Source organism: Anopheles cruzii, chromosome 2 (genome assembly GCF_943734635.1).
Source record: "Anopheles cruzii chromosome 2, idAnoCruzAS_RS32_06, whole genome shotgun sequence".
In the NCBI taxonomy this organism is placed as follows: domain Eukaryota; kingdom Metazoa; phylum Arthropoda; class Insecta; order Diptera; family Culicidae; genus Anopheles; species Anopheles cruzii.
The window spans coordinates 40,719,018-40,735,140 of record NC_069144.1 but is presented as its reverse complement, the minus strand read 5'-3'; the positions used below and the strand labels follow the sequence as shown (position 1 = coordinate 40,735,140).

Below are 16,123 nucleotides of genomic sequence, written 5' to 3'. Positions count from 1 at the left end.
AAGTACGGATTGTGTGTTGATTAGGCTAAGAAAGTGCACTCGGAGACCACATAAGAGGCTCCTAGTACGTGTTGCTTCCCGTTTAAGGTGTTCCGAATGAGCCTCCGAACGTGTCTGTGACTAAATTGAATAATTGGCCCACCCGCGGTGGTGTCAAATTAAACAAATTTCTTGCGTCACACATCTAATTCGCGCGGTCCCAAAATTGCATTTCAGAAACATGCCCGGGAAACTTTTGGCCGCCCTCTGTGCACCGAGGACGGGGATAATTTAAAGAAGAAATTCCAAAGCCCAGAAATCATTCCCCCACTGATTTTACTCTGGCCGCGAATAACTTTCCAATAAATTATGTCGCTCCCACAATAGGTGGCCATCGCTTGGCCGGTCACCCGGGAGCCCCACCGCCCCAAATATCTTCGTTATACCGTTCCGCTACCGGCAACATATTACTTTTAAATGATTTCGCCATCCCGTGCCACATTCACCACAGAAGAAACCGGTGTGCAGGATGGCCGGTGTGGCTTTGTGGCTTATAAAAATAGTTTTGCAGAATACTTTTGCAGGTTCCCCCCCCCCCCCGCGTTCACCCGGTCCACCGGTAACCATTCCGGGAACCGGCACCGAAAAGGTCGTTAGTTACGGGAGGTCCATAAATCTCGTCAACACAATGAGTGCGGAATTTAATTTTCCAAACAACGTCTCCGAGGCTGCACCGTGCAAAAGGAGCATAATTTCGCATGTGGCCCCGGGGGGCGGCTGGAGGCGAAGGTGAAGATTTAACACGTCGGTTCCGGAGGGCGCGCGTGGTGGACACGGGGACGTCGTCGTGAGTTTCCTCCAGGAGCATCGTTTTCGGTTCGCTTGCAATTCGCGCTTCTCGGTGCCCGGTCCTCTATAAATGATGTTCATTCTGCTGCTGCTGCTGCTGCTGCTGGCAAAGCGAAGCCGGCACGGTCCATAACTTCTTGGAGACAACTTAGTTCAGCCTCGCCTCGGCAATGCATTCGTTTGATGCGTTCGTTAGTGGGCCCGTTGCTCGTTGCTGCATAATGAACTTCCTACTCCAACTTCGCCGTGAGTGCAGCGATAAGCGGCTTAAACCACGTACCTTTGGTTTTGGACCAAATCAATTGCGAAGCCAAGGCCGTGCCGACTTCCAGGTCCCGAATTCTGTTTGCTTTTAATCATTCCCGAGAGCGTTTCTGTTTTACTTTCCCAAACGGTGCTATTTAGCTCGCTTTCACCGCGTTTGGAGTGTTTGAAGTACGTGGCGGTGTAAGGGCCGGACCCAGCGTCCGGAGTACGCCCGGTTCTCGGTGCCCACAGATGGATTGCTTGGCAGGTTGTTACCTCCTTTCGAACACTTAAAATAATGCGCTTCGCGTACTTCGAGCTCGGGCTGCCCGGCAACGCATCCACCGTCCGTACTTCGAACGACGGAAATCTCCATCACGCTCCAGCTCCAGTCTGTGTGTGTGTGTGTGTGTGGTCTTCCTTTACCCTTTTTTTTGCCCTCCCAACACGGCGGGCACTATATTATGCTTTCGTCTTCTGCTCGCTGTTATCGGCCGCCGCTCGCCCGTGCTGCAAGATGCTGATTTTCTTGACGAACAAACCGAAAGAAACGAACGAACGGAACGAACGGGATAAACGATTATTTCTTACTCGCAGGCGGATCATCATTTCGTTCCTCTTCGGTGAGCGGCGACGGAGCAACGGGGCACGGGGTGGAGTGCAGAACTCTTTCGGTTCGGGAACCACCGCCTTACACTAACTTGGGTCTGAACTTGTTCCGTCGAGACGAGTCGCAGGGAAAATCAGTTCCAGGACTCTCCCCATCCTTGCTCGATCCGTGGGTTCTGAGGTGTGCCAGGTTCGTCTAACGTGGTGGTTGCGGAATGGTGGTTTCCGGAAAACCTGGCCATTCAGTGTGGTGCGGGGGTTGCGATGAGAAAGCGGACTCTGAATCTGATAGCGGCCAGCGAAAGGAAGAAACGCATCCAGACATCCATTGAATCAAATGAATGACGCCCCGCTGCCCCCTCCGTCCGTCTGTGGCTGGCCTGCCCGAGGCTTCCCTCTAGTGCCGCGCGCGCGTTCATCCAGCTGGAAAGCTACAGATACCGGGCCGGCATCAGATACGAAGGATACCGGCGAGCATCCCGGCGAGAATCGAACCGGTTGTTTCCCCCCCGTTCCCGGTTCGATCGGTGGCCCCCGCTTCTACACGGTGTGTGCGAAGAAGTTCACGTGGAAAATGGCACCCAGGAGTCCGTGCCAGGGATGGGAAAAACGGAAATAATAATAAAAATCTCTCATGTGAACATAATACCACGGGGAAAAACGGCGCCCAAGTTAACAAGCTCCCTTTTAGCAAGGGGGCGCCGCCTGAGTGCACCCTCTCTCTCTCTCTCTCACTCACGCTTCGGGTGGCGGATCTTTAGAAAATTTTCACCCTCTCATCTGGCGGTCCCCGGGTGATGAAAGCCGCTCTTGAGTTGGCTCTTTGAAGCCAGCGCAGGACAGCGCGCGGCATTGTGCGGAAGAAGTGGCACCCGACGACGCCACACTCGGTGCGGTGTAGTGGCTTTTCTGTGGCGTCGTCTCGCCCCCCAAAAGGCTCGAGTGGGACGCAGCGTCTTGGGCCTGGGGTTTTGTTCGAACCCATTGGTCTTATTAGACGCTTTGGCTGCGTGGCGGTCTAACTGTCTCTGAGGGACCGAGAAGCCTTTCCACGTGCGCCTGTCTTCGATCAGTCAGTCCTTGGGTCGGTTGGTTCTTGGTTTTTTTTTGTCCCGTGGTGGTCCTTTTTTAGCCGAACATCGGCCGAACACGGGTCGCCTGTCAGTGAGTGGTTTATGATGCTATACTTTCTAAGGCCATTGTTTGACTTTCCCGATTGGCTGCAGTGTTTAGACCCATCGCACTCCGTCGCACCTGGCAGTCTGGTAACTTAAGGCGCACACCTTCCAAGGCGGGCGCCAAACTTCTCCGACCGACCGGCCGACTTATTACGCGCCGCTAGAGGGCGCTCAATTAGCAGTAATAGGTGATTAGTGTTGGCCCCTCGAGTGCCCCGTCGGGGAGGGTTGTAACGGTGGCCGTTCCACGAACAGCCATCCTGACCATCTACTTACCAGCTTAATCACTCGCAACACATCTTCAGCCTCAGCGCAGCGCAATATTGCTGCCTTCCTGCCCGACCAGATTCTTGCGCGGCTACTCCGGAAGACGGTAGGTGCCGGAAGATAAAGTCCCGTCGGTTCCCGGGTGAACAATAAAAAAATGCACACACACACACTGAGTGAGACAACTAAAGAAGTACCGAACACCGCCACACCTGTGCTCGGTGGAGCCCTCTGATGGCGCCCGTACCCTTTCTTGCACGGGCCGTGATTAATGTTCTTTGACAAAAAGTTTAACGATACTAAGCCGCCGTTGAAGCTAGCGTTCGGAAGTGGGCACAACGACGAGAGACCTTGCCCGTGGTTTGGTCCTTGCCGATCCTGGCAGAGTGGTACTAGGTTGACGCGCCCCAAATTATAACAAATTCGAGTGAAGGGAATTTCGATGATAAATCTTCATATCTTCGTGCCATAACTTAAAGTTACGGACACGGTCGGGGAATTGCGACGAGTGGCACGATTGGAGCCCAGAGTTTGGGGTCTGATAATTGTGTCCTTCTCGATGGGCGATGGATAATTTCATTACGTGCGACTATATTTTGCACCTTATAATGATCTTGTCAGTTAATCAACAACCATCCCACCTTAGAACGAACCACCAACAGCGCTTCTGGCGCACCGCTTTTGTGCAAATCTGTACCGAAATCGGGGCAACCACCACCACCACCATTTGCTTCGCGTAATCCCGAACATAATCACATCCGGAAGCAGCTCTGGCCTTACCTTTCCCCGAAAGCGGGCTGAGAAAACACACCCAAAACCCGGACCTGCACAGAACAGGCCGGTGTTGCGCGGATAAGCCGGCACCCAATCGACGACGCACTCAACTCCGTAAGGATCCCTGTAAAAAGCGAAGGAAAAGCAATGTGCAAAAAGGAAACGAACTTCACCCAGCGTAGATCGGCGCCGAGCAGAAGAAACGCTGCCCGCACAAGTGGTCCCGATAAGATTTTAATGAAAATTTTATTCACCGACACGGTCGGCTGGAATAATTAATATTACTAACCTACCACCAGGAAGAGGATGCTACCAGACCAGACCGGGTCCGGGCCAACGCCAGACTGGGCGACGGCGATTTCAGGTGATTTGAAAAGAAAAATCCTCTTTTTGCGAGGTGTTTTCCCAGGGCTCGGCTCTGGCTACGGTACGAATGCGAAGTGCTGGATGAAGATAGAAAGAGTCGCAGGAAAAGAACGGGCATTGTCCGGTGCGAGATAATCCGCGTGAGTTTGGTGGGCACTACGCAACATAAACACCGTCAACACTGACCGCTTGGCAAGGACTACGGCAATCGGGATTGCAACACAGCATTGAGTTATTAAAATTTCAATTAATGTGTAGAATTTGGTATGTACTATTTGACTGAACCTGCGTAATTCATTTTTTCCGGCAGCTTCAAGTGTTTGAATCCATCAGGATTTGTACATAAAAATGCATCACGCATTCGGTTCCATACCTTTGACGGGCACTGTGCCAAGGTGTAAACCCACAGCACAACGGGTGCTCATAACGGGTGGCCGTAATCACCGGGCCGGTTGTCCGACCGGTGAAAGCCCAAGAATACGGCAAATGAAGTAAATCACCAACCCATTTCCCAGCCGCAGCAACAGAGCGAAGAAAGGCTGCGCGACGGCGAAGCACTTGCATATCATTAGCATAAGAAATTGTGCAATCTCGGCCGCTGCACCTCGACTCGTTACGCTCCGTGACGCTCCAGCCGCGGTCTGTTTTTGTGTGTTGGCCACCCAGCACCCGGGGTGGACATTTCACAGAGGATTATGTTGTAGCAACCGCGGCACCTGCAGTGGGTTGCGGTGCAAAAGTGCACCACGGATAGGTAGTCGGCAACCGACTCGGCACCATCGGTGTCGGCGAAGATGGTACGGTTACTGTTAATTATGCGGTTGACGAGGTAACAATCTCATCTCGCAGCCATTTTGCCTAACCAACACTTACACGCCGCACCACGGGGCACTACAGGAGTGCACCGTTCGCCGTACCATCTGACCTGAGCCTGGGCGACGTAAGTGGGCGAGGCGAATCCAATCAGAGTGCGGTGCGAGTCGAGCTTTTTATTTGTCTTCTTCGTTCCGATCCTGTTTGGCAATTTTCCAATATCTTTTCCCAGATGCCACACACAGAGTGTGTGAGAGAGAGACAGCATGCGAGATGCTCGCCGATTATCGATCGCCGGCCGCAGCCAAGTCGCTGGAGCTTAAAACCGATATAGCCTATCATAATTCATCATAATTAAGCGATGATAATGGGAACTCTGATGTAGCATAAAAGCTTTCCGTTCCCGGCGCTGGGAGCGCTGTCGATGCAACGGACCCCCCACCGGAGTATGGGTGTGTGGGGTTGGATCAGCGCACAGGTGTTGGTCTGGTGCCTGGTCAGCAGTTTCAAGCACCCTCTTTTGGGGTTGGAAAATGGCACACCCCAAAATGGTTTTAGCGAGGGCCACTACAGCAAAATATTTCCACAAAAGGGACGCTTGGGAACCAAAAATCAAAGAGAAAAGGGAGAGCGAGAGAGAGATGGGGAAAGTGGGGGCAAACAATTGATTGTGTTTAAAATAAATGACAATCAGATAACCGACGCAGGCGGCCCAAGGACATCGGGGCAGGTCCGGACAACAACAGTGGGCCCCAAACACCCGGGAGGTGCAAATTAAATCGAGACTCTCTCTCTCTGAGGGCCGCTCTGAGGGTTTGGAGCAGCTTTTTGGGGACTATTAAATTACCAGGGTCTGGTTTGAACTGCACGACCCGAGGCAACGAGGCATCGGTGTCGGTGCCCACTCGTTCGGATCCCCTAGAGAGCTGGGCCAAGATTTGCCTTTCCTCGTTTGCGGGCATGATTGGATCAGCGTTTAATTGAATTCTAAACGATGTGCAGTAATTCCTCACCCAGAAGGCATCATCGGGTGTCAGCGATAGATTAATTCCGTACTTTAGTTGTACGGTTCCTCAAAAGGAGTGAAACATAACTTAACAGGAGTTTGTGTTTAGGAAAATTTAGCTTTTTAAATTTAACCGAAAGACTCATAGAATATCGGTATGTCCGAATCCGGTATTAATAGTAACATCCAACAATGCAACAACGCCCGAATGGGGCTCTGTGTGTGTGTCGCCCGTACAATAATGCTCCGAATAATGTGCTCAGAAACCCGGTCGAGGTCGGGTCGATGTGAAATAAATCCATTTCCCAAGCATGATTATCGATAAGTTCCCGCCACCCGACTCGACTGACGTTGCTGAAGTGTTAAACGGTTCATTCATGAAAATCATCAACACAACAACAAATGAAGTCGCCGCACCCCGGGCCCAACCGACGCGTCCTCATCCCGACGCCGGCTCACAGTCAATTTAGCATAATTTATTTACAGCACCCAAACCGGCACTGACGCCAGTCAACCAGCCAGGTCTTCCGGCGCTTTCCGGTTGGGCCCTTTCCCGGGGGTTCACTCATAACCGGGGCCACCGTGTACCGACTATATCTGTGGTTGAGTGCGAACATAATCGCTAGCGCGTACGGTCTTGTTGAGCCCTGTCATCGGAGGGCAGGGACCGTGATTGCGGTGGCGCGTTGAATAATCCCGAAACCTCCCGACGCTCGACGTGAGCCGGAGCATAATTGACGCGTAAGTGTTTGATGTTGGCACTCGTTGCTTCGCTCGATCCGGTTACATGTGCTGCGGATTAGTTTCAACCAGGAATCCAAGGTTTTTTGTGTGCGTGATTTAAATGCAAATTTTGCTTCGGAACTTGTGCGATCGGGATGCATTTTTAATATGTTGGCAACCGCCCGTGTAAGATGCCCGTGACCGTTGCTTTCGACTTCCACTTTGCGAAGGGCCATTTCGTATGAGAGAATATTTATTTACACTCCATCAATTGAATTATTTTCCCATTTCCCTTTTCGCGTTCCGGAACGATTGGACCACAATTTATACGAACGCAACGACCGAAGGAAGTGCACAGAAGCGCACTTCACAGGCGTGTTTGTATTACAATTAGTTTGCAATATTTTCCGCCGGCGGCAACAAATTGAGAGGAAAGTCGATGGATGGGAAAGTCAAAAACTGGGGACCGAAGCGCGCCACGGCTTACGATATGACGGACCGCTTTGGGGGAACCGAAAGCTGCCAGAGAAAGCAGAGTGCAGAAATACAGCGAACAGCGTTCGCGTTCGATCCTGCGTTCGATCGACGGCAGGATTGTCAGGATTCGCTCGGTCCCGGGCGTTTTCTTTTTTCCAATCTGCCAATTTGTGCCATAGTGCCATAAATTAATGCAACGGCACGACATTTTTCCGCGAAGATGGTTTTATTATCCTTGCTCCGCTTAAATCCTGCGATTTTTTCTTGATTTTATTTTTATTTGTTCCCATCCAGCACCGCATCGTGGGCCAGGCCGCCAGCAGCGACTGCTGGCCAGTCCACTGTTATGCTGCATTATTCAGTTTTTGCTTCGCTCGCTCTCTCTCCCTTTTGGCTCAGACACACTGTTTAGTTCGCTCGATATGCTCGATCGCGGGCGAAAAGTTTATGGCCGCGGGCCTGGGAGTAAATTCCAACTGACAGATTCCATCGAACGCGGGATTTATTAGCGGTAATTGATTTTATTGGAATCAAAACATCCATTACGTGTTTGGGTTTTTATAGTGGGGTGGAAAAGTTTATGCAAATGGGCGTTGAATACCGGCAAGTTGTCGGGCAAGTTTCGACCGATTGCTACACATTTTGATGGGTTGTGTTTTAGTTTTTAATAGTGCATCTTTTGCTAAGCAATCAACAAGTTTAGGTAATATAAACTTGCTGAATGGTTGAATATAATCGCTCATTTATGTACACGGTACACGCTTCTCCACAATGGTCATCGTTTAAAAGCTTAATTGTGAAACAGGCAGACCAACTTGCACCACGCGAAACTCTGGCCACCGGTCCTCGGACGAGCGACATGCTTTCACACTTTCCACGGTGGCCCGTCCTGATTAATCCGACATAAAACCAAATTAACACCACAGCAGCATCACCATTCTGGCGGCTTGGTTTGGCTTTCCTTCGGAGTTTCGGATTTGAAGGCCCGTGTGCGTGTGCGGACAACATAAAGCATGGACTGGTCCGTAAACATCTGGATCAGCATCCCGTGCGAAATTACCGAGCGACAGAGAGAGAATGAGAGAGAAGCCAACGGTCACAAATTTTCACCATTTGTTCAACAAAATGATTATTCGCTGTCCGGGCCGGTCCACCGTCACTCGGTTAATCGGAATGCAGTCGGTTGGTCGGATTGCTGGCTGGCGAACGATAAAAGTGTGGGCACCACCACCGGACTGCACACCGATCGGTCGCCCCACACGGGGTGCACGGCGCAACATGCAGCGGCATCGTGTTGGGTGTGAAAAGCATGTGTTTATGTTGCACTCACTCCGTTCGCCGGGGTTTTTTTTCCGCTTCGAGCCAACCGACCAAAAGTGCCGTTCCCCGGAGGGCACAAAGTGCTTGGCTAAAAAGTGTGTTTGCTCACTGGCAAAAAGATTGCACACATGAAAGAGAATGGGTTTTGCTGCTGCTGCTGCCGGCTTGCCTGCTGCTTGCTTGCTTATCACCGGACGACAGCTATGTTATGTGGCGTGTAATGGGGTTTTTATCATGGTCCTGTTTTTCTTTTTGTTGACGCTGTTGCGGTCGTGCAACCGTTTTAGAAATGCTTTCTTTATGTTTCAATAGCTGTCAGCACGGCACGGCAGGGGATCCTTTTGGTTGGCAACTCGGTTTTTTGTTTGTTGACACGGATTGTTACCCCCGTACGTTGAAGAGGATCGGCTTGAGCCATCCCAGGCGAAAGAGGGAAAATGTGACAAATTGATTGGTGAATGTCAGAGTGGGAAATAATCCATCAGGATGGATCATTTTGACAGTAAGAACAATTGATTCCGCCAAAGGTGCTTAATTTTATGATTAACAAATGCCTTTTCGATCATTAGTGCCGATCACTAGACATTGAATTCTGAGCATTTCTTTTACAGCTTATTAGTGTCTATTGGAATATGTATCACAAAAGAAAGCATTTTTGGATTTGTTTTATTTGGTAGTATTTAGTATTTTAGTGTTTTAGTGTTTTATGTCTAGCGATAGATTGTTTTAAATAATTTAATAATTATTTCGGTTGAGATCATTTGTTTGTTCGTCGTAATGATCGTTCGATCGTAATGATCGAAGGAGCACTTTCTGCTCTGCGCAAAAGGACCCCCCTAATGCCGTAAACGAGGGCCTACGAGTGGCCATTGCAAGGCGGATGAACCATCGGCACCGGGAAACCGGGATCGGGGCCGAGAAAAAGTGATGAACGGCACGAACAATGAGCCCCCGACGACGACGACGACGACGACGAGTGGCCGCTCGCGCTACTCGGGACTGTCTAGGGTGCCCTCACTTCACGATTGTAAAATTGATTCACTCAATCACGTACGCGTGACGTGCCGTCACCGAGGGCCACCGCCGGAGTCGTGCAGTTCCCGCTAATCGGTGTACAAAATGCTGACAAATCAAGCCCCAAGCCCCACGATTAGTCAGGACCTCTACCGACCTACCCTGGGTCGCCGTCGTCTGTAGTGGGGCTGCAGTCTGAAGGCTCCACAGGCCATCAAAGGGAATGCTGCGCGGCCCAGAACGGTCAACGGTTTTCTTTCGCTCGCTCGCTCGCTCTCCGTTTGACTCCTTATTTAAGGACCGGAAACTTAATTTCAATGTAAAGTGGTTAATTTACCGTTCACCGTTTTTTTCCCCGCTGCCGACGTTGCAGGTACTCGCCTTGAAGGGGCGAGATGCCTCCTGCCGCCGTTGGGTGGCCCGCCTCCGATTTCGGATGTTCTCATTTCTCTTCATAAACTCCCGCGGGTGCGTCTGAGTTTAATTTAATTTCAACCCCTTTCGCGCGGACCAGCAACATGACGGTGCCGTTTCGCGTTTGCTTGAAGGCGCCAGCAATTTATGGTGATCGCCGAGGACACCACAAGAGCCGCAAGAAGGTGCACAACTGCAGCACGGACCCCGGGTCCCGACGGGTTGCTGGATGCAAAAGAAAATTATCTTTCGCCAGTGCAGTGGCGAAAAACTTTTGCTCCCAAGTCGTCGCACGGGGTGGCAGTGACAACTGTTTCATCCCTCTCGGGACTGGGTCGCCTGCCGGTTGCCGGTTGGTGGGGTTTTCCGTTTCCCTCTTCACAGTCCAACTCTATTTGTGAGGGTCACTTCGGGGGGGAGTGCTGCTGTGTGCATAAGCGCAACCAATAGGCTAGCGCGAGTGAATCGCGGTGAAGTCGTTTCTCTTTTAAATACCCGCCATTCACCAGGACGAACTGGGGCTGAACTTCAGCCCCAAGTCACTGGCAGGCAAAAGTGCAGCTCGTTGTGGATTTCGCTACCTACCGCTCCGTGGCAATGGAATGAAATATTATTATTTTTATGATTTATGCAAATGAGCATAGCCCGACCGAAAGCGACGGCGACTTCTTGCCGGTGCTCCAATTCTGGGCCAACCGCGAACGGAAGTTTTCCGGTTTTGAACCTTCCAATTCTTGAATTCGTTGTTTTTTGCCACCAGGCTGGTTCATTAAAAGTAAGAAACTCCCCCCTCTCGTTGGATCCTGATGCAGGTGTCCTTTGGGAGGGTGTTTATCTTGGGGCCTAGGACCGATTTCATTTCCGCGCCGGAGCCTCGCCGGGGACTGAATCTTCCTCTTCTTGCGAAACAAGAAGGCCGGTAATCGGAATGGGCCGAAAACAAGCCGAGCCTGCGGTGGCTTCTTCGAAGGTTGATCCGATTGTAATGCCTCGGGTAGGTAGGTTTCTTCGCGTTGGTCGGTGAACCAGCGACGGACGGCGAAAGGATTGCGGTGCGATAAACAAACGGACCGAGCAGAGAGCGTAATTGATATTCAAATCCGAATCGACCCGGCTCGATGGGAGGTGATAATCTGTCCGTTCTGCGAAGGCGCACCCCGGCGCACCAGGGCGGCCGGAGAAGAAAGTGAAATTTAATATTCGTCAGACAGATGTTTTGCGGATGAGCGAGATTACCCGAATTGGTTCGAGATGTTCCGATAAATAGGCGATCAGATTAGGTGCTGGCGAAGGGGCGTTAGGTGAAGAGCCTAATCTAAGTTCTTAATTTGAAATCATAATCTCGTTGCGTGCCGGGGGCTACAACGTTTGCTTAAAGTCCTCCATCTTAGCAGGATTACACTCAAGTTCGTGTAATGGAGCATTAAAATTTTACTAGCACACCGCGGTCTGCACCGCAATTCTCAATCAAAGTAAATTTCAAGTAAATCATTCTTCGGAACTATCGGAATCAAAGTTCCACACCAAAGCCCGGAGCTACGGCTCCGAGCTATGATTGCATATGTAAAACCCATCCGTATGATTGGTTGGCCCATTACGGATAGTTCATCGTATTGTCGTTTTATGAGCAGTCGGTCTCATTATTTCCGCCCATGAGCCGTGCGAGCGGAGCATTGCAACAAACCCACCGGGTGCCGACCCTTCGAACTTTAGCCCATTCTAGGCACACACACACACACACCGTCTTACGACTTCGTCCTCTCGGAAGTGTCACCGAATGTCGTTGAAATCTTGAACAGAAATCGCATCATAAACATCATTCCAACGGTCCAACTCCACTGGCGGACAGGCAGTAGTGCGCCGTCCGGGCAGACCAGCATCGCACCAGATGCAATCGCTTTCCAACCAAGCAGAAAAGGGCCGACGATGGTCCAACGGTCCACCACCCACCCAGCGGTGGGCGGGTGGACCGGGCTTGGCTCTGGGCAGTTGGGCGCCACAGCCGGCTGCTCGCTTCGTTGCCGCTGGTCGTTTGCAGCAGCAGCAACAGCAGCTGGGCGGCCGCCCGACTTTCGTCTGGCTCGGGTGGGTTGTTTTTCCAGGTCCAATTTGGATTTAGGATGTCGGAACTAGGAACACAATCCACCACCGAGAGTGAGAGAGTGACAGCAATGGTCGCCAGTTTCAGACGCCTTGAGTCTCATATGTGTTGTCCCGTTGAAGAGCCGGCATTCGGCATCATCTTCGATGAGTAGTCCGCGAAGGAAACGTGGTTTTATTGCGCGTGCAAATGTGAGACAGATTGTGTGGGTCGCCGCATCAAATCGCCGAGTTACTGACGAAATGATTAGGAACTATGGAACTATTGGGCAAGCATTTTTGAATGTTACACAAAATACCCAAAACTCCTTCCGGCAACTTTCAAAGGTTGTCGCTTTACGGATACCGCTTCATGGTTGGTCCTCATCGTCAGGAACCGGCCACCCGGTTCTTCGAGATTGGCGCCGACGAAGAAGCCGGAAGTCCGGAGCCCTCCAAACGCTACTCAGCGGCACAGCATGAACCAAAACCGACGAATTGCAGGACCTTCCGGGGCTCGGTCGTGCTCGGTGCACGAATTTTGGGCGTCTCGTTCTGCCGGTGCCGGTGCTTCACAAGGCTTCGGAAAGCGAAGGAGTCGTGACCGTGGCCGACGTATCACGCTGCGACTGCAACGACCGGGAAAACAGGTAAATGACCCATAATTATCTTGTTTGCGGTTTCACGTCCGAATTAACTCTAGGGCCATTCGGCCCTCGGGACTGCCGTAGCCAAGCCACAGCGAAACGTTTGGGCGACGTTGGCCTACCGTCGTACCGTCACGATGTTGCTTTCTGGATTGTTTGTCCGTTTCCGGGGTGGATAGACACAAAAAAATGCAACATAATTTCACGGAAAACCGAATGAATAATATGTTTGCTTGTGGTTGAGAAATTAAATTAAGAACTGGAGCCGGAGCCGTTCCTGGAATGCTGTAAATGGTTTGAAACGATGCGCCTTTTTCCTACGAATGCCCGACCCACATTCTGGTGCTGGCGAAGGCACTCATCGGGACGGGAAATCCATTTAGTTGTGTCCATAAAAATGCTACAAAAGTGTGGAATTTATTGCAAAATTACAGGACGTGGTGAGCATCCTGATACGATTATATCGTTTTTATGTTAATAGTATTTTATATTTTGATGAAAATGGACCGACGCTAAAGTTGTTCATACGTTTTGTTTACAGTAAAAAGCCGGGATGCGTTCATCCGAAAACTTTTCCAATCAATTCAATCGCTCTTCAAAGTTTTGGACCCTGGGCTCCCGCCGGTGCCGACACTGAATAAATCATCGAGTTTAGCTGTCGGGTTGAATTTTCACGGCATCAGCTGATCCTGCTAAACGCCATCGGCCACCGTCGTCGTAGTCGTCGTCGTCGTCAGCGGAAACAGCAGCTGTAGGTTTATCGCGCTTTTTATCGGCCAGTCGGGCGGCGGCCGGAGCCTCCGGAGTGACCCGGAAGTTCTGCATGCCGCCGGCGTATGTAGAGTGTAAACGTTAATAAAACAAACAGACGAGACGCGCTGGACCCCAACGGCGGAGATCGATGGTCGTCCCGACACGAAACTGTTTACTATCAGCCCTGGCGCTGGCACTGTCCACGGTGTACGTGAAACCGGAAGAAGCAGCTTCCTATTTGTTGTTGTCAACCACCTTCTTTGCGACCGCCGCCGCGTTGGGGGTCCGATGGCCACAAAAAGAGTAGCCAAACTGGCTCTCTCTATCTCTCTTTCTCTTTTCCTTCGCTCGATTGACACGGACTTTTGGCATTTTTCGGAGCCGGACCCACTTTTTCTGGCATCATTTCCGCTCCATTTTCCGGGGGGCGACTTCCCGACTTTGGCAAATTCAGCTTCGGCTGTTTTGTGTGGAAACTTACGGCTCGTCTTGTTGCATTCCTTCGGTTCCGTTCCGTTATCCTTGTTGGGCGCCCGGCCCAGCCCCGCAGATCGTTTTTATGCTGCTCGCATTTCCGGTGTCCAGTTGTAGTTTCCGGGTTTTTTTGCCACTGCTGTGCTGCTGAAGGAAGTCCTTAGCATAGCTTCAATATGTATGAGGGCCAATCTGGAAGCTTACAGAACATTTCCGGAGCTCGCCGTCTGGACTCTGGACGGTCCTGCGGGTCAATCCAGGGATGCAACATGCCGCCCGATTCACAACCAGTTTGTAGACAGCTTTTTAACCAATAATTGCGAAGATTGTTCTGTGTTTCGCCTACGATCGGCACAATTTACGTCCCTAATCCCGGCTGTCTGAATGCATTCTCTCATTCTCGAACGAAAAAAAAAAAACATCACGCATACTCGTGCACTGATTTATGACCATTTGAAGCACTCCGCACAAGGTACAAGGTACCAAAAACGCGCGCCGGCCAGCACCGGGCCAGTCCATTCTGCCAGGAACGGTCCAATCAATTTCCCAGCTTCCCGCACCCCAAAGTTCCACAGTCTCGTGTGCCGGTGACAATTTACTTCGCAATTGCTCCGTTTTTTTTGCTTGGTTCACCGTCAGAAAGAAAGCACGAAGAGGGTAAATTATGTTGCTCCCGTCGATGGGGACGGATCCTGTTTCTGGTGGCGCATGTCGTTGGTCCGGCTTCGCACACGCTGCATGATGATGTTCGAACAGAGCAGCATCAGAGGAGGAAGAAAACGATCCGCAAACGTTGGCCGTAAATAATGGAAATGAATTACGACGATGATTTCTGTGATTTCGCTTCTTTTTATGTTTGCCACCAGCGCTCCGTGGTGCTGCTGTTGCTCGGTACTCGGTTCGTAGCCTGCCGGCAAGCGACATACTGCCACCAACCCGGTGGCAAAATGTATGTTGGAGTGTTGTTGGCGAGAAACAGATGCAAACAAAAAAGCCACAGTCACAGCCACGCCTGACAAAGCGTCGATCAGTGTAGGTGCGGCGCTAGGCGATTCCTTTCAGACTCAGAACGGCAGGCCAATGTTATTCGCTTGTGTTCTGCAATCAGTCGTTTGTAAACTGGTGTGTGTGTGCCACAATGGGTTTTGCTTTGCATTAATCCTTTGCATTTTGCCACTTTTATGCTACGGGGGTGTTTTTTTGTATGTTGCGCTTCCAACCGCCCAACCTCATGGCCATAACTGAGGCAATTTTCCCCACACACAGACACACAGACACACGACGGCACAACCGAAACAATGGAACCATTTGCTATTAGTGAAAAGTCTGCCAATATAAATAGTTTTTGGCCGAACGGCGGATGGCAGGATGCAGGACTTGCTCCCTTTAGACTCGGACAAAAGGTAAATTAAATTCACGCCATTACCTTGACAATGCCGCCGCCGGTTTGGGGAAAGTTTTTCATATTAACTGAACGACGCGAACATCAGCAGCTCCGATCGGCAAGACGCCCAAAGTACTGAGCCCCTAAATGGGGGCTGTTCTTCGGTTTTTTGTGATGTGTGGCCACCATTCTGGAGACCCATTTCACTGACCAGAAGAAGAATGGCCATCGGGTGTATCAAAGCGAGCTGCTCGGGATGGAATACGATGCTTGTCATCTAGAGGCAACATGCTGGGCATTCAATTATTTCAGTTCGGAATTGGAATTCGAACTGTGGCAACAATAGACCGGAGAGATCGTCCATTTCCTAATCGATTTAAGCTCACACACACACACACCCCAATCGGATGGTTTGAGTGACGCTGGTGCAGTCCTGGCATGGGCATCCCTTGGAACGTAGAATGTTCCTCCTTCGTGACCTGGTGGGCGACCTCGGGAAGCTCACCCACTGGAGGCATGCCCAAAGTGTCGAGGAATTAATGTTTTATAGCTTCCAGGACAAACACACACACACGCACCATCACCGCACCCGAAAGTGACGAACGACTCGAACCCGACCAACCTAGTTCCTGCCGTCGTCGACAGGCCGGGCCACCGAGCCGGGCATGTGATTTTAATATCCCGGGAAACTGGATGCTTTGCATCCGTGCCCTTCTGAGGACACGTCCCGGCGCACGAGAGAGAGAGCCTT

The 16,123-nt window shown here is 51.1% G+C and overlaps 1 protein-coding gene across 1 annotated transcript in view; it reads left to right on the top strand.

Moving 5' to 3' along the window:
* LOC128277823 (RNA-binding protein Musashi homolog Rbp6) overlaps positions 1-16,123 on the top strand; it is a 456,559-nt gene that overhangs the window by 60,480 nt on the left and 379,956 nt on the right. The window lies entirely within an intron of this gene.